The sequence below is a fragment of the Lontra canadensis genome, unplaced genomic scaffold (genome assembly GCF_010015895.1).
Source record: "Lontra canadensis isolate GAN:19392208 unplaced genomic scaffold, GSC_riverotter_1.0 scaffold7, whole genome shotgun sequence".
Classification (NCBI taxonomy): Eukaryota; Metazoa; Chordata; class Mammalia; order Carnivora; family Mustelidae; genus Lontra; species Lontra canadensis.
In genome coordinates, this window is record NW_022631001.1 from 35,653,522 (window position 1) to 35,676,685 (window position 23,164).

Here is a 23,164-nt window from a genome sequence, read left to right on the forward strand (position 1 = left end):
GGGCCCCAGGCGGAGCATGGGATGGAGACTCTGTATTATCCCAGGCCAAAAACGAGCTTCTTCGTTTCCCAGATTCCTCATTCATCCTTGAGAGTCTGAGTCGAGCTGCATATATACCCCATGATTTCTCTTTATTTCACAAAATAGAATGCTGTAACCACAATAAAGGAAATGAAACAAAAGAAAAAAGTTCACCCACAAGCTCGCCATCCTAACACAACTGTTTTCATTTTTCTTTTAGCCCTTGTCTGAATGCAGGCATATTTCTGTATAGCTGTAATCATATGTGGACCCAATTTTGTATTCTGCTCTCTTCAGTAAACCTTAAGCACATGTTTTCCAAATGGTTACAGTCTTCAAGATGATTTTTAATGGTATTATAATCTATCATCTCACAGACTGAATTTATTTAAGCATTCATCTATTACTGGACATTTAGATATTTTTTTCCCCTATGGTTTTGTGCTATTATACATAATACTTGGAAATACAGCTTCATCCTTATTGTAGGTGATTTCCTTCGGGTGAATTCCCAAGAGCAGGGTTTCTGGGTTAAAGGGCACAAACATGTTTTTGGCTCTCGATAGCTGTTGCTCCATTGCTGTCCAGGTGGGCAGAACCAGTTCCCAGAGCCACAAGCAGTGCAACAAGGTACCTGCAGTGGGTACTGGCAATTTCACAAAGGTCTGGCTCAGTGGTGCTTCATTGTTCCTTTGGCATTTCTTCAGTTATAGTAGCGTATGGCTTTATTACTATTTTTTAAGATTTTGTGTAATTTGTTTTGTTAGAGGCAAGGCTTAGCTGTTTGAGGTCAGATTTTCTGCTAAGAATTTTTCAGATTTCTTGCATTTTTCAGTTTGGAAAAAAAAAATAAAAACAAACTAAAGCAAACCAAACCCAGAGCCTCTCTGTATAATAAAGACTTTGGGCATATTTTACGGTTGGATTAGCTGTTTGTGATCTAACTTCCTTGCAGGTCACTAGTTAATGGGGTGATATTTGGAGAGTAGAGGGGCTTTTCCTCTTCTCAGAGTGTGCTTTGTTCTTTCCATCCACCCCCCCCCCATTTCCTGTCCCCCTCCTCCCCTGGAAGCACTGGTTTTGTCTCTTTGGAGATAAAACATGAAAGGATCAGCTTTTCAGCCATGCCCCCTTCAGCACATAAAATGCAGCTTGCCTAAATTACGTAGTACGGACACAGCATAAAGAAAATCACAGCATTGTAACAAATTGCCTTTAACTGCTCTGCAGAGGCAAATGTCTCAGGATCGAAGAAAGGTGTGTTTGAGGGTGTAATCGTAGCTTGTGGTGACGGGGAGTCCAACTTGTTTTTCAGGTTGGTCTCAAATAACTTTGTTCTTTCTGGAATGCTCACCACCCTTAGCAGGACAGAGTTTGCTTGATGACAGACTCCTTCACTGCGCACATACCAACTGCCGCTGAACTGGTTTGTTTACTGGCCTGGGGTGAATGACTGTACTGCCCCCCCCCTTCCCTTTGGCACCGGCCCTGGGGTTTGGCCCGCCCAGTCTTGTCCCCACATCCCCCCCCTACCGGGCCCCCCCGAGGCCCCCCCCCCCACCCCCCCCCCCCCCCCCCCACCAGGACCATGGTAGGACTCAGGGGCTCGACTCTTGCTCTCTTGGGCTGGAGACACGGTTTGTTAGGGTCCGGGCTCTCTCCTGGGGTGATGCTACCCCAGATGGGCAGCTGCGAGATGTTGGGGCAGAACCCAAGTGTACGGACAGACAGAAGAGAACGGTGGCGGCTCTGTTTCAGTTTTATTTGTTAATGAAACTAGACGGAGTGCATTTTCCCCTCCCGCACACCTCTTGGGCTGTTTGAGATGAGGCACAATTAATTTATTTGTACTGTCTGTGGAGGCGTATGCCCGCTAATGTAGTGCGAGGGCTTTTATCTTGCTGTCGGTAATGAAGAGGGGCAGGCTGCTGGCAAATCGACAAGGATTACTGATGACTCATTCTCGGACTGCAGAGTGCTCTCTTGTGAAATAATAAAATGCGTGTACACCACACACACACACACACACACACACACAGACACACGGACATACACACGCACATATGTGTGCTCGCACGTACATGCACACCTCGTTCCTGTTTGAAACGGGCATCACCGGTTGGGGCAAGTTCAGGTGCCTCCGAACGCTGCGGAATGAGAGACAGGATGGATGAAGCCATTCTTCCAGCTCCCTGGCGCGGCCTGACTGAGGCCTGACTTGCTCAGTGGGGACCTTGCCCTTTTAAGACAGAAAGTTTCTGCTTCGTGCTCCTCGGGGAAGCAGGCCCTTCTGGGCTGCTTCCTGCCCGACCTCCCCAGGCAGCACCTTGGAGGCTGGGCTCTGGGAGGCGGTGGGTTCCGGGCCTGTTTGCTGGTGGCCCTCGAGATCCCTCTGGTGTTTGCCTGAGTCCCCAGGCCGGGGTCCTGGCTGTGGCTGTGTTAGTTGTGGCTGACTCTGTCGCTTGACTCTGACATCCTTCAAAAGAAATGGTTTACCTAGTAGTTAACATGTGTTTGGCCCTGTAGAGTGTAGAAGGCTTTCTGGTGTTAACAACAGTTCCGGGTTGGTTATATCGTTATCCCCATTTTATGGATGTGGAGATACAGGTGCGTACAGGTTAAATAACTCGATGATCAAGCAGCTGGCTGGCAGAAAGGTAGTGGTGAAAATGAAAAGTGAAAATGAAAACCAGGACTTTAGGGATGCCTGGGTGGCTCAGTCCATTAAGCGTCTGCCTCCAGCTCACGTCATGATCCCGGGGTCCTGGGATAAAGTCCCACGTCTGGCTCCTTGCTCAGCAGGGAGCCTGCTTCTGCCTCTGTCTGCTCTTCTCCCTGCTTGTGCTCACCCTCTTGCTCTCTCTCTCTCTCTCTGGCAAATAAATAAAATCTTTAAAAACAAAACAAAACAGGACTTTAGAGATGAAAACCTGACCTTGTGATACGACATTGATTCATTAAGGACAAAATTGAAAATATTCTGTGTAAGAAATACATAACCGATTGGCCAGGGGAGGGTATGTAAGAATTATATGAGAGACTCTGTGTATGTCTTTACTTCTGTGGAATAACAGGAGGCTCTTAGGATACTTTCAGAAGACCTGAAAGCAATTTATGTTGCCCCATTTCGCAGAGCAAGAAACTACAGTGTCCCTAAGAAGTGTTCCCTCCGGTGACAGATGGCTGGCTGAGCTGGTTGTGTGGTGGAGGGCCATACAGAATGGCGAGGGCCACATGAATCACGGTTGACTTGCAGAGCTGGAAGGAAGCTCGGGGCTTCTACAGACGAGGAAGAGCTGGCCTGGAGAGAGAGGCTCTGTTGGGAGGAATTCCATTCATTTATCCGGCCATCCGTCCATGCATCTGGCAAATGTTTATGGAGTCTGTGCTGGACTGGGAGATAAGGCATGGGGCTGTGAACAAGGCCGACAGAGTCCTGTCTTTAGGGAACAGACAGTGGTGGAGGACATGGCCAAGCAGGCCCTCCAGTGTGGGCGCTAGGGCCACGGTGTGTGAAGCCAGCGTGCCCAGGGCACAGAGGAGGCACGCAGACTGTTGAGGGCATAGGGAAGGCTTCCTTGACAGAGCAGTGCTTCTGGTGAGACTTAAGGGGTAGAACTGACTGTCCTTGAATGTCATGCACTGGGGCTCCCCATTCTCTGACCCAGTGGCAGTCAGTGCCAGGAACGGGGCTCTGTGTGTTTGGAGACAGCAGGCGTGTAGAGGAAATGCTCATTTGAGGCCCTCGCGGGGAAGCATGGTCACCGCCTGCCCCCTGTGCTGTTCAGTACTCGGCAGGTGGCCTCTGAATTGAGATGACCCTGAAGTGTATATGGTGACCACTGGCCTTCGAAGACTTAGTATGGAAGGAGAATGTAAAATCTCAGTGGTTTTTTTAAATAATTGGTTACAGGTTGAAATCCTATTTAGATGTGTTGGGTTCATAAAACAAGTTATTGAAATTAATTTTTACCTTTTTTAATGAAGTGACTTGGAAATGTACCGTGACATGTGGCTGGTGTGACTTTTTTTTATTTTTTAAGATTTTTTTTTTTTTTTTTTGAATTTATTTGACAGACAGAGATCACAAGCAGGCAGAGAGGCTGGCAGAGAGAGTGGAGGAAGCAGGCTCCCTGTTGAGCAGAGAGCGAAACGCGGGGGATCCTGAGATCATGACCTGAGCCGAAGGCAGAGGCTTTAACCCACTGAGCCACCCAGGCGCCCTATGGTGTGACCTTTCTTTTGGACTGCGATGCTGGCTGCCAAGAGAGGCCTGGGAGGGGCAGTGTTGAGACTTCAGGTCCTAGGGCATCATGGGCAAGGGGGGGGTAGTCCTTAACCTCCCTGCCCTTCTTTCTCATGTGGCCCTGACACCTGGGGAGAGAATGAAGTCAGAATGCCCATGAAAAGCACATCTCGTTACGAGCTGTGGTCTCCTTGTAAGGAAACAGGTTAGGATGGAGATGATGGATACCATACACTATACCGATAGTTTAAAAGATTAAAAAAAATTGGCTGATTGCAGAGTAAGAGGCTGGTGTGTAGGAAATGCATTCTCTACACAAGGAATTACAGACTGGGGCTGGATCTGTATGAGATGTCGCATATAAGAAAATTCTATGTCTGTTGTCCTTGGCTTGCTTGGCCCCAGGAATTCCCTCCCTCCCTCACCCTGGAGTTTCCATCCTGGCTTTCATAGTCCTTGTTTCTCGTTTTATTTTGTCTCAAAAGGCCATTAAGGGCTCTCCCATTTCTTTCTTTTTTGTTATCTTCAGATTTTACCCCCTCTCACCATCTAAAAGTAGAGTGTTTCTGTGAATTTTTTTGGTAGGCAGAAATGGCATAAAGCAGAGTATTTCCCGGTTTCCAGAAGTTCATGTTTTGCTGCTTTGCTTTTAGGAAAGACCTACATCAACATCTGTTTTCTCCAACCAGTGGAAAGAAATCCAAAGAGAATTTTCACTTTCATGAGAAAAACTGTTACTGTACTCAGTAGATCTTTTCCTGAGAGCGAAGTGGCATAACTCGAACTTTCGGAAGGTAGGGGATGCCTGGATTGTAATCTTAAAACTCAGCACTCATTAAATGCTTGTTGAATGCATTGACCTTCTGTCACTATTTACGGAAACCTGGATGTGTGGGGTATCTGCTGGGCTCCAGAGAGGCTGTGCTGGGCGGGGCACGGCCCCTGCCTTCAAAATGCTCATGGTTGGTAAGGAGACAGCTACCTGGCCCAGGGGAGGGAACTGTGGGAGACACCATAAGCATTCCTAACTGCTCAGTCCTGTGAGTCAGAGGATGACTTGATGAGAGATAGCGAAGGAGGGAGCTCAGAGGCAGATGTAAGAGACAGCACATTTTCTTACAATGCCCCCCTTGGGCAGGGAAATCAAGGAGCTCTGTTTGCCTGGGATCCTACCAGCCTCTGCAGTTTCCAGAACTGTGACAGTATTCCAGGTGAAGGTTGCACCCGTGTATACATTAATGACACTTTTTTTTTTTTAAAGATTTTATTTATTTATTTGACAGAGAGATCACAAGTAGGCAGAGAGAGGAGGAAGCAGGCTCTCCGCCGAGCAGAGAGCCCGATGCGGGGCTCGATCCCAGGACACTGAGATCATGACCTGAGCTGAAGGCAGCTGCCCAATCCACCGAGCCACCCAGGCGCCCCTTAATGACGCTTTTCATTGTCCATTTACAGACCGCGCCAGCTGCCCCCTCCCCACTCCACCCCAAAACTGTGTAGTACACCTGGAGCAAACAGCCTTCCTCCATCAGGAGTGACCTGGGCTAATTTGCCAGGCTCTCCGAGGACCAGTGGGGCAGGGGCAGTTTGGCGGGACCAAGCAGGGGGTATTTGAGGGGCATGAAGTGGCTCTGACCCGGCATACGGGTGGCAGGCAGGCAGGCAGACATTTTAGCGGGAGATAGCATCTGATATGCATCCCTTTGGGCTAGTCTTGTAATAGCCACTCAGAAATAAGCTGCCTCCAGTGTGTTCCCAGAATGTCTTGTCTGCAAAATGTCTTTGAGGGGATGTTTGACTTGTAAGCATGTGGCTGATAAAATAAATACATTTAAAAAATGTAAACCTCTCTGAGAGTCTCCTCTCTCCTCTGGGAAAAAGGAGGTCCTCCTTTAACCTCTTCTCTTCCCTAAGTGTAGAATTCCTGCCATGCTTCATAAGAAGAAATATGTTTGGAATGTAGCACCTGTAGAAATAAAAAGGGGCTCTGCCCAGGTCCCTGGGCTGTGGCCATGGTGTGGGTGGCTTCTCGGTGGTTTGTGAAGAGGTACCAGCCCTGACCCCTGAGGAGCATTTGAAGAGCTGGGCCAGGGTTGGAGGAGCTAGCACTCAGAGGGACTGAAGCTGCCTTTTTTTTTTTTTTTTTATTCATTTATTTGACAGAGATCACAAATAGGCAGAGAGAGGCAGGCAGAGAGAGAGGGGGAAGCAGGCTCCCTGCTGAGCAGAGAGCCAGATGCAGGGCTTGGATACAGGACTCGATCCCAGGACCCTGAGATCATGATCTGAGCTGAAGGCAGAGGTTTAACCAACTGAGCCACCCAGGCGCCCCTGAAGCTGCTGTTTTGTGCGCAGACAGCTGTAATGGGAAGTTCTCTCCAGTATTGGGAGGAGCCTTACCATTCTGTTAGAGCTGGTCAGAATAGAACTTGGTGCCTAGACAAGTGTCTGCCATGATGGAGGAATTTCATCTATAGGTGTTGAACAGGCGAATGACTGCATACACGAGTAAATGAATGAATGAGGCCCTTTTCTGGGCCCTGGAGCTCTTGTGGGATGAGCGTGCCCGGGTCTTTCCCTCACTGTGTGTGGACCAGCAGCAGAGGCATTCCCCATGTTAGCGTGTGAATCACCTGGGGATCTTGTTCAAAATGCAGATTTGGATGTAGTGGCTCTGGGACAGGGCCCGGGACAGGGCCCTGCTAACCTGCATAACTAACATGTTCTGAGCCATTGCCTGTGGTGCTGAGCCACAGGCTACACTCTAAGTAGCAGGGTTCACTGAGGGTTTGGTCGGATCATCACTAAGTCTTTCCTGAGTTCCCAGCAGCACTAGGGATCGTGGGTGAAGGCAGAGACGCCTCAATCCTCCTCTTATAAGAAAGGTGTAGTCATAGTGAATAATCAAGACTCATCCCCAGAAGCTGGGGAAAAAAATAGTTCCTTATAATGTTCTGTGGGATGAGACGTGGTCAGGGGAAGTGGAAGGACTGGAGGGCTTTGCCGTGCGGAGGGCTGCTCGAACCACAGGGCGGCAGGGTCACAGGGTCTCGGCGTTAGAGTGGTGTCTGCTTCTGGGGGAGGGGGATGCCTGTAGCTCGCCCTGTCAGTTGGCCGTCCAGCTTGAGCTTTAAGTGCTCTCAGGACAGAACACATCATCTCTCCCTTGTACAGATAGCACTTTATTGTTTACAGAGCCATCCCACAGGCTCTTTGTTGCAGTGTTGGCAGAACCTCTTGTGATCTACGCATTTTACTGCCATTTGGCAGGTGTGGAAACTGAGGCTTCTAGAGTTTAAGTGACTCGTTCAAGGCCGTATTCTTCTTTCCATTGGTACCACTGGGATACGAGCAGTTTGGTTCCCTGTTGAATGTCCTTTTAAGTGGACTCTGCTTGGCTCTGGTTTGGTGAGAGAGCAGAGAGGTAGATCCTAGAAGCTTGGTGGACAATTTGAGCTTACAGGAGAGAAACAGAGGCATTGTGCATTCTGGAGCGTGGATGGCTCAAGCATCTGTCAAAGACGTGGGAGCATACAGATTAGAGGGAAACTTGAGGTCATTTAGGAGGAACGAACCCTCCGTGTGCTCCTGGAGGCTTCTCCTACAGCGCCTTCCCAAAGAGCCTTAATGCCTCCTGGAGGCATATTTCTTTTGATGGGGAGCTCACTCTACGACCAAAGGCCATTCATTTCACTAACAGGCCATTCTCCCAACATTGAGCTCAGATGGGGTCTCCTGAGTCCTTACCCACTAATCCTAACCCCTCTCATGCTGGAGCCAGACAGCATGAACCTCATTGCTCTTTTCATATGCTAACCCATTTAGATTTTCTTTTTTTGTATCAGATTTTCAATATATGTTTATTATGGAACCGAAAGCATGGAGATGCAAAATACAGAGAAGGAAAAGGAGAATTTAAACCTGTCGGTAGGGGTGCCTGAGTGGCTCAGTTGGTTGAGCATCTGCCTTTCTGCCTTTGGCTCAGGTCATGATCTCAAGGTCCTGGGATTGAGCCCCACCTTGGGCTCTCTGCTCAGCGGGAGCCTGCTTCTCTCTCTCCCTCTCCCTGCCTCTCTGCCTACTTGTGATCTCTCTCTGCCAAATAAATAAGTAAAATCTTAAAAAAAAAATAAACCTGTGGATAATCTCACACTCTGTGTTGTTGGCATCACACCACATAGCCCTCCAGACAGGTGCTAACGCCGCTGTGTTATGTGTGTATGTGTTGTTGTTTCTACAGAATGAATAATATTTTAAGCATAATAATTTATAATTTTCTTTGTCTTGTAAATAGAATTTTATTACCGTCTTTCGTACCAATAAACATTTGACATTGCAGTTGGGAACATGTCATAATGAGATATGTAATTTGTTCCCTCTTGCCAGACAGTTTGCCCATGCCCTCTCGGTTTGGGGCAGTTACAAGCCATGCTGTAATAAAGATTCTTCTAGGTTAACCTCAGTGCCTTTCTAGTTTAGGTATACTGTGTCTCTGGAAATGGGATGGTCAAGCCCAAGACTGGTTTGAAGGTGCCTCTTGTGGCCCCCTAAGTTATCCATTCCCCAGCCTCCTTGTCTTCATCCCACTGGGGATGTGGCTCCACACTCCTGACCACTCTCGGAAGTGTGCTCACTTGTGACCATTCATCCCTCTATAGTCTCTGGGGTCCAGAGTTGAGATCTCACTTTTCTTACTCTGAATGCAGCATTTCTAATCAGGGCAGGCTGATACTGCATTAGGTTTTATGGCAGCCCTCATCACACTGAGTCATTGAGCTTGTGGGCAACCCAATCCCTTAAGACTTTCTCATGTGATTTTCTCTACCCTATACTTGTGAGTTGGGGTTTGTTTTTTTTTTTTTTTTTTGGACCTAAGTGCATGGCTTGACATTTATCCTTATTAAATTTCCACCTCGTTAAAGTCAGCCGGTCATTATATCCTTTAAGATAGTATCAGGAGCAGACTCTTGTCATTCTTCATAGTCACTGTCCCTTCCAGCTCCCAGGCACTGGCAAATTCCGGTGTCAAATGATTCAGCAAATCCCAGCAATCCTTTACATGTCCATCTTCCTTACTAGATAGTGAGTTCCTTGGGGCCGAGACCATTATCCTGTTATTTCTCTGGAAAAACCCAGTTTCTACTTCCATATTATATGTGACCTAGTGGATACCCAGAAAATGTTGCCTTGTAAATACGTGTTTTGATTTAACTCCGGGGAAGAATGGGGCATGGTTGTGGTATCACAGTCATGAGCACCGAGAAGTCTGGGCTGGGTCCCCAGGCGAGGTTGAAGAGACAAAACCCAAGAAACAGGTGTAATGAAGATAAGTTCAGACCTTTGCTGAGGTTGCCTGGGGGGTTGGCTCTTTTGGCTTGAGTGAATTGTTGAGATGGATCTTGATGTCTTGCACCGTGGATGTGAATGCCTGAGGCAGTGAAAACTTGAGTTGGGACCCGAGGGATGGCAGGGGAGATGATGTTTGGTGGGATTGCTGAGGGCAGGAAACCACCTGACCTAGCCTTTGAGAATTGTATTGACTACTGATTGTGTAGAGGGTTCTTATCGGACTCTGTTCTGTGAGGTGTAGAACCAAAGGTGCCCTCTCTTTTTTATCCTGTCAGAGTTTAAGGCTCCTAAAGTCAAGACCTACTCAGGATTGATTACCCTTAGATGAGAGACTGAACTGAAACCAGAACCCAGGAGCTGAGATGCATCTCCTACAGCCAGTACTCTTGAAGCCCGATACGCAGTGTGAGACAGTGTGATGGCTCCTACATTTACCTACTTTGGGGCCTTTCTTGGGCCCATCAGTATGTCTGAGTTGCAGACCCCCCTCCTGGGAGAGGGGGGTAATACCACTCCACTTGCCTTTTTGGGTTGTCGTGAAACACAATGAAGTATGAGAAGTAATCTCAGCACTGGGCTTGGGACACAGCTGCTTCTAGCTAAAGGCCCATGAAATTGGATGACCGTCAACTTTGCAGCATCTCTTAACCTCAAGAGAGGTAAGCAGCAGGAGCCTGACTGTTCTAGTTTCCCTGTTGGGGCTGTGGTCTTTTCCAGGCATGAAGGCAGCTCTGAGGCCCCTGCTTCCCACCCCTCAGGAAGTTTGGGGATCTGGGTTAGGACAAAGGTTCTTGTTTACTAAAAGGGAAGCTTTTCTCCAGGAAAAGAGAGAAGAGGGGTTCTTTAGGGGCTGGGTCCAGTCATAGGGAGTTTGAGCCCTTCCAGCATTCCCCCTGTGGTTGTCTTGGAAACTTAAGGGTTTCTTCATTGGTTGCAACCTTATTTATTTGTGCAAGGTGAGCTAGCAGGTGTTTGAGGTGGACACACAATTTACCTGGCCTGCCTCCCTCGCCATACAAGTGGTCTCACATTTCCCTCAACCCTGAGAAGCCTAGTTTATATTTATACAGAGATGCATACCTACTTAAATAATACATGCATATGTGTGAATGTACATACATACACAGCCAAACGTGCATTCACAACTGGATATGCAGAAATACGCACACACACACCTACATTATTTTAAAACAGGAAAAGAGCTAAGATATTTAAGCTTGGTTTAGCCTCTCTTCTATGTTGATCGATTGTTAACATGCTACAGGCACTTTAATTTAGTTAAGGACATTCAGATGAGATGGGGGGAGGGGGATAACCCCTGCTAATTGTCAAGAGTTGTGTGGAGAAGGAGGCTAACCAGCAAAAGAGCAGAAATCGAAGTGCTTTGGGTATCTGCCTTGGGAGTCCTTTCCCCCTTTTCCACTGTAGAACCGATGAGGGTTTTCATTCCAAAGGATGGTAGCCTCTTCCTTCTGCAGCCCCTGCCCTGCATTGGTTTTGGTTCCTTTACTCTGAGTCTTGCTGGGTCCATACTGGGGAAGGGGCTTTCTATAGGAAAGATTACAAAAGGGAGAGGAAGAAGTAGGAAAAAAGATCTTACCATACTGTGGGGGGGTTCTGTCCTGCCTGGTCCTTGTCCCAGACCAAGTTCTGTCCTTCCTCATCTTTGCCATTCCAGGCATTTCTATGTGTGGTATCTCATCACCACCGAAGGAGGGACACACCAGGGTGATGAGGCGTGGCAGCATTGAGCATGTGGCCTGGTGATGGCTGCAGAGCTGTAGGTGTGCATTTGAAGCCAGGCTCCCTGCTGTGCTACAGCTCTCTGGGCAGGCCTCTGTCTGCCCTCCCTGCCTCCTAACTTACTTTATATCTTTTGGGCACCTGTTGTGTGCCACGCAGTGTTCTGGATTCTGGGGTTGCAGCTGGCACATCTGCCTCTCACTGGACTGTGAGGTCTTTGAGGCAGGAGCATGGTGCGTAACATCTTCGTGTCTCCAGCACAGAACCTGGCCTGAGTTGCTGCGTGCGTGTTGAAGGCTGATTGAATAAATGCTTGCATGTGTTTTAGGACACCCAACGAAATTATGAGCAGTCCGTACCTCACACTTGGGGGTCTCAGTCAGCCCGACAGAAGCTTGCCATGCTTTATATCGGCATGTAGAGAAGTCAGTGAGGCTGTCCTTCAGGTACTCCCTCAGTGTGTGTGAATTGTGAACAGAAATCTCCTTTAAAGTGTTCATATGATTGTGATATTGGTTTACTCTGGCAAATAGTTTGCCTCTCAGATGTCTCTCTGTGAATCACCACACAGTGTCCTGAAATCCCAAGTGCATCCTTTTTTTCTTCCTCTCCTTTAATATTTCCAGTCAAAACCAGAATACGTGAACATGTTTATAGTCTATTAGACCATAGAGCTTGTTTGTTTTCTAGCCCCCCTTTTTTTTCACTGCCCCACCTAGAACAAACTATTCAGGAAAGACAGGTTTGCATGGTAGCGGTGTAAGTTAAAATAAAAATGAATTCAGTTTAAAGAAGGAATATGAAAATTGGAAATATTTAGGATTTTAGAGATCGTGTTGAATTCCACTAGTTATTGTAAAGTGAGAGGTGATTCTTCCTTTGAACATAGAGTTTATCAGTGATTCTTAAATCTAAAATTAGTCTGTGCCTATGAATGTTTACTGTATTCTGTTTCAGATGTAGGTGTAATCTTCAAAGCTCATTGGATGATGCTTGAAGTATTAATTAAATATAGAATTTTTGTCAGATTTGATGGTCCTATGCAATATGATGGATTTCAGCTGGAACCTTGATTTTGATAACATTTTTAAAGAAATACCATAGGTAAACATGAAGGAGGGAAAAAAAAAGGAAGGAATACTTATTTGAGATAGCCAAATGAAGCTTCCTTCTCTCTTTTTTTTTTTCTTTTAAAGATTTTATTTATTCATTTGAAAGAGTGCGTGTACAAGGACAAGGAGGAAAAGGGGAGGGACAGAGGGAGCCTGACATGGGGCTGGATCCCAGGACCTGGAGATCTTGACCTGAGTTGAAGGCAGATGCATAACCATCTGAACCATCCAGGCGCCCCAAAAGATCCACTTGAAAAATGTGCCTGTTTGTTTATTTATTTATGCGAGCATTTGCGCAGGGAGGCATGAGTTGTGGGGGAGGGGCATAGGGAGGGAGAAGCAGACTCCCTGGAGCAGGGACCCCCGATGCCCGTCTCAGTTCCAGGACCCTGGGATCATGACCTGAGCCACCCAAGCATCTCAAAAGTGCCATTAAAAATGATAATGACCATCTCCGCCCCCCTTCCCTGACAGAGACAGACAGACAGAGGGAGAGTGGAGTACTCCCACAGTGTGAGGGGAAGGGGCAGAAGGAGAGGGACAGAGAATCTTAAGCAGACTCCAGCCTCGGTGCAGAGCCCTGCATGGGGCTCAGTCTCCACCCTGAGATCATGATTTGAACCTAAATCAAGTCAGACACCTAACCGAACCACTGAGGCGCCCCTCTAATCACTATCTTTTATTATTCTGTTATACAGAAATAGTCTGCGTCTTCAAAGAATGGTGTTGGAACATATATAATACGGTTTCTCTCTCTCTCTCTCTATATATATATGTATATGTACATATATAATATGGCCAGTATATGTATATATATAAAATATGGTCTTTAATATTTATGGCACTTTTTTTTATTTTCAATTTTTAAGACTTATTTATTTATTTCTCACACACACACACACACACACACACACACACAGGACACAAGCGGGGAGGGGGGAGGGAGTGGGGGAAGCAGGCTTCCGCCTGAGCAGGGAGCCCAATGAGGGGCATGATCCCGGGACCCTGGGACCATGACCTTTGCCAAAGGCAGATGCTCAAGGACTGAGCCACCCAGGCTCCTCTATTTACGGCACTTTAAAAAGATTCCTGTTTTGGACAGTCCGTCATGCATGGGCCAGAAGTCTGCTTGTTCTGGTAGATAGCTGAATGGAGTAGAAAGAATATTACACATGAGAACTCCCAGTAAAAGTCCTGGTTCAGCTCCCTTGTTGACAGATGAGGAAACCGAGGCCCAGGGTGGGAAGGAAAAGGACTTGCTCGGGGACTTATTACAGCCATGTCCTTTCTCACCCCGCACAGGTTCCACTCCCCAGAGTCAGGCTGTATGTTGACACATCTGTATCTCCGTAATTCACTGAACTTCTATAATGAGGACGGTTTGACTAAATAAATGAAAGACTAAACCAAAAAATTAAATAAAAGGGATAACCGTTATCTCCTTTTAAAAATGCCCCTCGTCTCGGCCTCTCTGTCTCGGATCCCCAAATGTCCTTTACCTATGGTTATTTCTTTCTAAGGTTCTCTTCTAAGGTTCGGGCATGGATTTTGCCTGCTGGCCAAGGGTTTCCACACGAGGCACAAGCAGCTGTGTTTCTTAGGTTTTGCGTTTACTTTCCTTGACATTTCAGCATGACCTGTTTGAAGCGGTGAGTCACCCGAATGTAAGAATGTCCCGCGCTGGGTTTCCCTAAAGCTGAACTCCAGTCACGCTCTTCAGCGGGGGTTCTGTGTCCTCCGGTGGCCGGCTGGCTTGCAGGGCTCTGGCACGGATGAGCCTGCCTTGTGCTTTTCACTCCTGCAGTTTGCTCGGTGGTTGGAGAGGGAGGAAAAAAAGGAAATGTACTTTGCTCAGAAGCAAATTCAAGAATTTGTTCTCCTCTGTGGGACACGGGCTGTGAGTAGACTTGGAGGTGTGACGAGCAAAACGGCGCTAGAACATGCAAGAAAAAGTACTGTGGTCGTACCAGCTGCCTTGAAGGATGGGAAATGCACTATGCAAAGAACGAGCAATTACCGCCCCTGGCCTTCTGAGCTGACCCCTCAGGATAATAAAGATTTAGCAGCCTTAAAGAATGTTTTCTGATTTTAGCCCAAAGAATAGGTGCCGGACAAATTAATCGAGCTGCCATTTAAACTTGACCTCAAGAGAGTTTGAAGAGGTGACCTAAGCCTTTGTCCTGCACCTGGCACCTGAGTCTCAGCCCAGGGCGTTGCGAGATGGGCATGGACTTTAACCCACGGGAGCTGCAGGTGCTGAAAATCACCTGTTTGCACATAAATGCCTCGTATCTGATAGAGGTGGCAGGAGGCCTCTGGGAATCTCTGCTAGTGGGCCCTCTTCCTTTTAGTTTTAGACTGAATCTTTGGGTTTTCTGCGAGCCTTGACTTGTCTTCTTAATCATGCTTCACGACAACCCTGTATGTGAGCTTGGAAAATCAGAGTAGTATTCCAACCCCTCCTTTTTCCAGCAGTTAATTAACTGATTCAGTGTTTATTAAAGGTGATAAGTGTTGAGCCAGGTCCTGGGGACACACTCAAATAAGATAAGGATGCTGCCTTCAGCAGGAGCTTTACATGGGGCACAGATCTGTCGATGGGCACTTCTAAGGGTTCTCCGGGACGAGGGTATGATACTGTGGGCACATGTGAGCAGCCTCCCCCAGACTGCACTTGGGGATCCAGGAAGGCTCCTGGAGGGAGGGGTAATCCTGCTGAAAGGGGAAGAGTCTTGGAAAGACTCATGTGACGTCTGCGTGATGTGTGCAGTGTCTGGGGTGTGAATGTTCCAGTGTCCAAAGTCGTGTTCGGGTTCCCCTGAAGGCATGTTCTTGTGACCTGATTTCTTTGCTTAGAAGTCCCATTTTATTTGTCTGCCTACCTCTCTGTGTACCTACCTACTTACCTATAATTGTAATTGTGGTAAAATGCACATAAGCAAAAATTTACTGTCCTCACCATTTTGAAGCGTGCAGCTCGGGACCTTAAGGACATTCACTTGGTTCTGCTGCCATCATTGTTCCCCGTCTCCGTAACTGTTTTCGTGGGCAGCTGAAACCCCGTGCCTGTTACGCTGTGAGGGAGCTCCGAGGAAGGCCTTGCTGAAGAGGTGGCAGTTGAATTGGCCTCTGAAGTGTGTGTGGGTGCCTTGTAGGTGGCTGAGGGGAGGAAAGACGTTTTGGATAAGACGTACCGGCAGAGCACCTGGTGGGCGACTTGTCTCCACAGTCCGGGTTGGTTCTTATCACTGTAGACTCCAAGGTTAGTTTGTGTTCCGATCTTGGCTTTGCCGCCAGTCTGAGCGAGGTCGGGTTTCCTCATTTCAAAGTGGGAGTCATGATAGTACTTTCCCTATAGGATTGTTACAAGGAGTAGATGAATGGCCATATAAAGTGCATCTAGTGGGGCCAGGTCCAGAATCCCACACTCCTTAAGTGTTCTACTGTGATTGCTGCCATAAAGGTAAGGGGGACATCAAGTCCTCGGGTCTCCCTGAAACACATGATCATCTGTATGTCTGTGTTTGAAGCTTGTGACTAGACACAGAGAGTGGAGATGGGCTCCTTCCTGGTGGGTCCTGATGATAGAGAGGATTCAAGTATCCCCACACGTCCGACCTCTAAAGCTTTCCTTTTGCATTCATGTGCTTGAATGTCTCAAGTTGTAGCTGATTATTTAAATTTTCTTGAAAGAAATTGGAGTCCTTTCTTAAAAATTACAGAAACAATAGAACATGAAAAAAAGGTATAAGACAAAAACCTGTAATGTCATCCTCCTAAGAGAATAACTCTTCTAAAAAAATTTCAGTAGATACGGGCATAAAACTAAATTACAGATATACACACACACAGTTTTATGTCTACGTAACACATATAAATATATTTTTAATATGTCTGAATACATCTATGCATACAGTTTCATATATACTTACACATATACATACAAATGTATATTTTAAAATATATATATATAATTTTGTATTTTGCTTTTTAAAATCTGGATTCTTTGAGAAGCTTTCCCTAATGTGTCAGTCTGTTCTTTTTCATTTTTTCTTATAAATGGAGACAGATTTCCTTTGCATTCACATACTGTGAATTTCTTAGTTATTCTGCTGTTCATGGTATTAGGGATGATTCTGGAATGTGTATCTTTGTGATTCGAATGTTTTTCTTCGTGGAATTCTCTTCTCAGTAGATTTCTAGGGTAAGGATTACCAAGTCCCAGGATGTAAGCCTTTGAGGCTGTTGTTAAGTATAGCCATCTGGACCTTCACCTACAGCAGCGCTGGCATAGTCCTTGTGTCCTGTTCACTGCAGATGTGCCCACCGTCTTTAGACGTTTGCTGATGAAGAGCCCTAAAGTCACGGATTCAGCTTGCTTGATTTTGTCCTTTCCCTCTTCTTGCAAGGGGCAAAGTCCCATACTTACTCTCCCGTGTGACTTGTTCATTCATCCCCTTTTCTGGTTTTGTTCTTAATACATTCTAATACAAATTTGAATTGTTTATTTACTGTAAGTATCATCTTTGTGTTGGCAAAAAGCTGAGGTGCAGGGAATTTAGAAAGAGAAGGGCCAGAACCCTTTCCTCGCGCTGCAGAAGGTGGGAGGTCTGCAGCCTCGCAGGTGTGTTCTGGGAGGGAGAAGGATACGTGCTCGCCATGTACCAGCTCTGCCGGGCTCCCTGGGATGGGTGTCTGGACTCTCTGATGGCCTTGCTTTTTAGTTGCCTTTGTTGTGAGAAAAATCGAGCCACTCTAACAGTGTGCTAGCTTCATTCCTGGGGGTCTCCTATACCTCCTGTGTTCTAAGCACCCAGGACAGAGCCGGCATACAGCAGGCAGTCTGTTTTCATCTGTCATGCATCAGAGGTCGGAGTGCATCTTCCCTGACATCCTCTTCCCACTCCAGTTCCCGAGACCCTGTTACGAGATCTCTTAGCTGTTCCTTGCTTGCCTCCAATGAGGGGAGGTTCACTGTGTCACAGAAACAGCCTTTGGGCTCAAGGTGAGATGGGTCTGGGTTTGAATATCTCTGTTTGACAAGTGAATAAATGACTTAATGTTTGTAAACTTCGTTTTCTTCATTATGTGAATAACAGGGATAGTAATATTACATCTCTACTTAGGATAGTTGTGATGAGGATGGGGAGAAATGGTAAAAGCAAAGTCTTTATCCTTGTACCTCACACACAGTAGTGTTAAGTAAATCTTAGCTGTGATTATTATCTTCAGTTACTTACTACTACAAGGTATTTCCTTATACTTTTCCTGCTGTATTTGGTATTGGGAGTCAAAAATAGCTCCCACAGTGACCTGAAATTTGGCATATAGTCTTCTGCAGTGGAGACCTGGATGGACATTGTCTTTGAGCTGATTCCAGTGTGGGTCACCGTCCCAGCAGCTTGGAGAAACACCCGAGCTGGGCTGGGCTGGGCGGGGCTGTAATGCATCCAGGTTAGCTCCTTTTTGGTTTTCAAAGTCTGATTTACAGGCTTCTGGTGTGGTGTTCTTCCCTTTCCTGGCTGGTGTTCCTGCCCTGGCATCCGTAGTAGAAGAGAGACGAAAACGTTCAGAGGAAATGAAATTCTGTCCACTTGCTAGTTATCTATTCCCTTACACAGAAAATAATTCAGCTTAGCAAAGAGAGATGAGGTAGAGATGGTGCTCCCAGCAGCGTAGCAATGCTCCCAGCTCCAGAAGGTTGCGTTTACTGGTGTTTGAGGTAAGCTGATGCCAGGGCAATGGGCAAACAGGTTAGACTGTACTTGACTCTTCTACTTCCCTCTCATTTTAGCATTTTTATATTTTTGCTTTAGTGTCCTGCGAATTATAGTTGATGACCTGAGAGTTCCTTAAAGTCTCATGTGATTTAAGCAGATAGCTTTGCTCCTTGGGGACCCACTATCACGGGTGTGATACCCAGCGTATGGATCTTATGCTTATAATGTCCATCTTAGTCTAACCCAACTCCCTGGGCCTGGGAGAGAATAACTTAGTGGGAACAACTCCCTGCTAGGCATCTTGGTAAGTGCTTCTAATTAATTATCCATTTCAGTTTAAAATATTAGGGAACTTAATGAATTTAAGAAACAGTGCTGAAGTGGTGATGATTCAGTTTTTTAACCAGTAGTCTCTGAGGAGCTGGTTGGAAGAGAGGATGAACAAAGTTTTAAAAGCAAATCTTGAGTTGTAGGTTGTCCGTGAACAGGAGGGACATTTCAGATGTTTACTGAACCATACAGACATCAACCCAAGGGAAACCCCTGGAGGCCCCCTGTGTGCCAGGCACTGACCTTTACTCTGATAGGGAGGAGGCTGGGACTCCGGGAGGGGAGTGGGAGCCGAGGGGACAGGAGCATTTAGTGGGCTTGTGCCACTGACTTCTTCAACTCGTGTGAACGAATTTCAGTATGTTGAACAACCGGTGTGGCTGCACCAGCGGGGAGCTGGTGGGGGCAGTGTGGATGGTGCCAGTAGCATCCGAATCGCCTTTGACCCGTGTTCAGAGGTGTGAGATGCGTCATTTGCTTGTGGCATTCTCTGTCCCACTGCCCAGGGGACTTCCGTTGTGCTGGCCTGATGATCATCCCCGGGACGTGCTTGGAAAGCGCCGCATTAGAACTTAGGCTGGTCTATTTGGAAAACGCCAAAACACCTTCCTTTCTTTAGAAAACACTACAGTGTGACAGGCAGTCCCTGTCTTCAAGGGTTCCCAGTCTGCACCAGTGGCTTCAGTTTTTTTCTGGCCCTTGTGGACTCCAGGAGTCTGTCCTTAGGAGATGATTACAAGGATGTTTGCTGTCATTGAACGGTTGGGCAGGATGTACATGTGCACACATGGGGAAATAGTCAAAATAGCAGGTATCCATGACGTGAAATAAGATACCTCTTAAAAACCACAAATGCAAAGACTGTTTTGGGACTCTGGGTAATGCTGAATGTGAGATGTTAGAACAGAACCCCAAAACTATAGGGATTAACAATAATAAATAGTATCAGTAAGAATAATGGTATTAGTGCTAGAAAGTAATCAGAAAGCATGGTCAGCACTGCCTGTGGTTTGGTGGAGGACCTTGAGTACAGTGCCTGTCCTCCTGCGTAGGTTTCTGTAGGTGCCACTCTTGTGGTCCTCTGTGGCTATGAACTTTACATTTAGAAGTGTTCCGTAGGCATGACGTTCTTAAAATCCAGTTTAAGGGTTTTAAAAATGAACGTATAACCAGCGGCTGAGTTATGCTGAATTCAGACTTGGAGAAACACACGCAGAGCTTGTGTCGATCGCCTGCGAAGGAAGCTGCTGACTTGGTGGGTTAAAAATAAGAGCCGAGGTCAGCCTCCTCAGGCCCAGGAGGCGTCCCTGGCTCCTCCAGGATTCTAGAGGGTGAGGGCTCTGAGGGGCCCGCATGGGCTCAGGGAAGAGCTCTCCTTGGCTTCTCATTAATGTCCCTCCCTGAGCCAGGCACTGCTCTGCTGGCTGACCTTGTCCGAAGGTTACCCGTGGCTCGGCTAATTTTAAACCCTGTCCGCCAGCATGGTGGTGTGGCATCGCACTGCGGAGACACACGAACAGCTCCCTGGGAGACACAGCTGGGGAAAGATGAGCCGCGCCTCCGGGGTTTTCTCCTTCTCCTGTAAGTGACCAGGCACACTGAACAGGCAGAGAGAGCTGGGCTAATAAGGAGAGCTTTTATGGTGTTGTTTTTTTTAAGAAAAAAAATCAGGATTAAAGATCTTTTAGCAGTGGCAATGCCAATTGATAATTGCACGGTGTGATGTGTCCTGTATGAACTGTGTGAATTCTGACAGCCCAAGGAGGAGCGTGCACATGGGATCCTCTCTTCCAGGAATTAGACCATTTTTAAAGACAGGATGAAACTGCTGGTAATTTCACTGTTGATGTGTGTGCTTCTCCACTTGCAGAACTCAGAGTCTGCTGGTAGGTAATAGGTTCCTTCTCTGAAATTCTTATTGATGGGATCAGGAGAGGATTATTTCTTAAAAGTCAAAAGAAATGAAACGCAGAATCTGCCTGTCTGCATGTTTACCAGCTGGTCTGGTTGTCACTAAGATCATCATTTGAAAGTCCCCTGCCGCCTTTCCCTTTAAGAAGTTGCAGTAGAGTCTTTTTTTTTTTTTTTTTAAGAACTTTTTTTTAAGGAAGATCGCAGAGAATTTTTTTTTTTTCCTCCCCCCCCCCCCCCCTGCCATTTGGGATTTCTTTCTTTCTTTCTTTTTTTCTTCTTCCTTCCTTTCCTTTCCTTCCTTCCTTCTTTCTCTCTCTTTCTTTTTTTCTTCTTCCTTCCTTCCTTTCCTTTCCCTTCCTTCCTTCCTTCCTCTTTCTTTTTTTTTTTTTTCTTTCTTTTTTTTTTTCTTTCTTTCTTTCTTTCTTTCTGTTTCTAAATCTGCTCTTTCTTTCTTTCTTTCTTTCTGTTACTAAATCTGCCTCCCTTTCAACACCTCCAGGGAATCTAACCTGCCGGGTTATCAGTGGGAAACTGAATGGGAAACCGAATCCAGTCTCGGGGTTTACCTGCCCAGCCAGAGAAGGGCATTTCTTGGAGCTGGGTCTCTACCTACCCTCTTATTAAAACAGTTGCTAGGAGCCCATTAAAGAGGCCTGGTCTGCGGAGTGAACCCAGATGAAAGAACAGTGGCTGGAGAATCAATAACCTGTTAACTGGCTGCAGTGATTGAAGTTAACTTTGTTTGAAGTCCGTGGGCTGGGTCAGCCCACATCAAGCCGCCAGGGTTCCTGCACGAGGGTAGCACGGGAGTGACCTTTGATTTCATTTTAGGAAAAAGAAAAAAAAAAATGTGTGAGTGCTTTTTATTAGCCTTTTCTTTCTTGAAGGTCTGCCTCTCCTTCAGCCGAGCTAATGAGCTCTGTCATGTTTGGATTTAGTTTGGAGAAAATTAAAGCTGAGTAATATCAGGGACTTGTTGAATGGGAATACTTGTTAAAACCTTCATTGACCCAAATCTGACTTTTATGAAATAAGCAAACTAAATAAGCAAGGTACAAAAAAAGCCAAACCAAAACAAAACAAAAAACCCCCATCTTCCGCTCTGGCCTTAAAAATGATGTTTTTAAAAGCACATTCAAAGCAGTTAAGTATAATATAAACATAAGCTACTCCGGGGGGCGGGGCACTAAATGAATGAGTTATTGTAGAGGCTATAGTGGTGACGTTAAGAGCGTAGTTGTGAATTTAAAGTATATTTCTTAAACCCCTGTTCCTCTTTGACTCAGACTCGAGTGTCTAGTTTTTTCTCCTGGACTTCTCTTTCTGCCCTTCGCTGGTTCACTGACTGTGCAGGCCCGCTGTGATTTTGTGGTAACCTGACACGTCGGCCGGCCTCCTGCTGCCCCCAGGCCCCAGGGGGAGGACTGGCTGTGAGCTAAGGAGGCTGGGGCCCATGTCTCCGGGTGGTGGTGGTGGTGGGGGCTGTGGCTGGGGACCAGGGCGGGGATGCCACAGACCAGGGAGTGTGTATGTCATCACTTAAGACCTCAGGTGGTGGCTTATTAGATAACAGGCCGGACCTTGAAGTGGGGGCCCACAGAGTTGATGTTGAGCCTAGAGGCCAGCTAGTAACGGTGTTTGCAGATTAGAGGAAGGTTTTTAAGCCAGTGACTTTTTAATTTTGTTCTGTGGGTTTGGTCTAGAGTGTGCCTGAGGCCGTCTTTGTGATTCCTTCGACAAGGATGAATATCTTAATATATTGTCATAAACTTGTGTTAATATTTTATGTTAAACTAAATCAGACAATTATTTATGGAGCTGAGGTGGGGAAAAGGTACAGAAATGAATGGGATAGAGTCCCTGCCTTCTGAAAAACTTGCAATGTAGCAGGAAAGGCAGATACATAAGCAGTAATTAGTAATTATAGCTGTACACATTTGTTCAGCAATTATTTTGAGGACCTATAATGTGTCAGGCACAGTTCTAAGGTGTGTGTGCACTCATACCCACTCATCTATAAGCGTACAGATAATGGTAAAAAATGCACGTAATTACTGCTAATAATTGAGACACCTGTACTTTACATGGATCATCTGGTATCTTTTTTATTTTTTTACTTTTATTTTTAGTTTTATAAAGTTTTTTTTTTTTTTAATTTATTTGACAGACAGATCACAAGTAGGCAGAGAGGCAGGCAGAGAGAGAGGGGAAAGCAGGCTCCCCGCTGAGCAGAGAGCTTGATGCGGGGCTCCATCCCAGGACCCTGGGATCATGACCTGAGCTGAAAGCAGAGGCTTAACTCACTGAGCCACCCAGGCGCCCCATCTCATAGTCTTTATAACAAGTAGCTAATATTAATTCTCATTTGCACCAAGGTGGGAGGGGTGCACTGAGACATAGCTAATAAGTGGGGAACTAAAAATTCAAACTCTTTGGTATTCCAGAACCCTAGATAGCATATATATATATATATCTATATATATACACAGACACACAGACACACACATGCACACATACACACACATAACATTTCATGGCTTTGCCATATAGGCTCTGCAGATTTAGGGCATAGTCCCTGAAACTGTAGGGATACCCGCGAAGGAGAACAGGTAGCAAACAGTTTTTGAAGTTCCAGCAACTTGTCTGGTGTTGAGGGATGTTCTAGGATGGCTAGGGAACTAACTGACGAGCTGGGAGACCGTTTCTTATGAGGACTCAATGGTGAGGCG

General features: G+C 46.4%; 1 protein-coding gene across 10 annotated transcripts in view; it reads left to right on the forward strand.

Moving 5' to 3' along the window:
- The window catches only part of TEAD1 (TEA domain transcription factor 1), a 253,414-nt gene that overhangs the window by 48,867 nt on the left and 181,383 nt on the right, over positions 1-23,164 (forward strand). For 6 of the 10 annotated variants that reach the window (XM_032853498.1, XM_032853500.1, XM_032853502.1 and 3 more), the window contains exon 1: positions 19,999-20,102. The exons of the other annotated variants lie outside the window; for them this stretch is intronic. The gene's annotated coding sequence lies outside the window, so the exon portion shown is untranslated. Of the gene's footprint in view, positions 1-19,998; positions 20,103-23,164 lie in introns of those variants that run through there. 10 annotated transcript variants of the gene reach the window in all.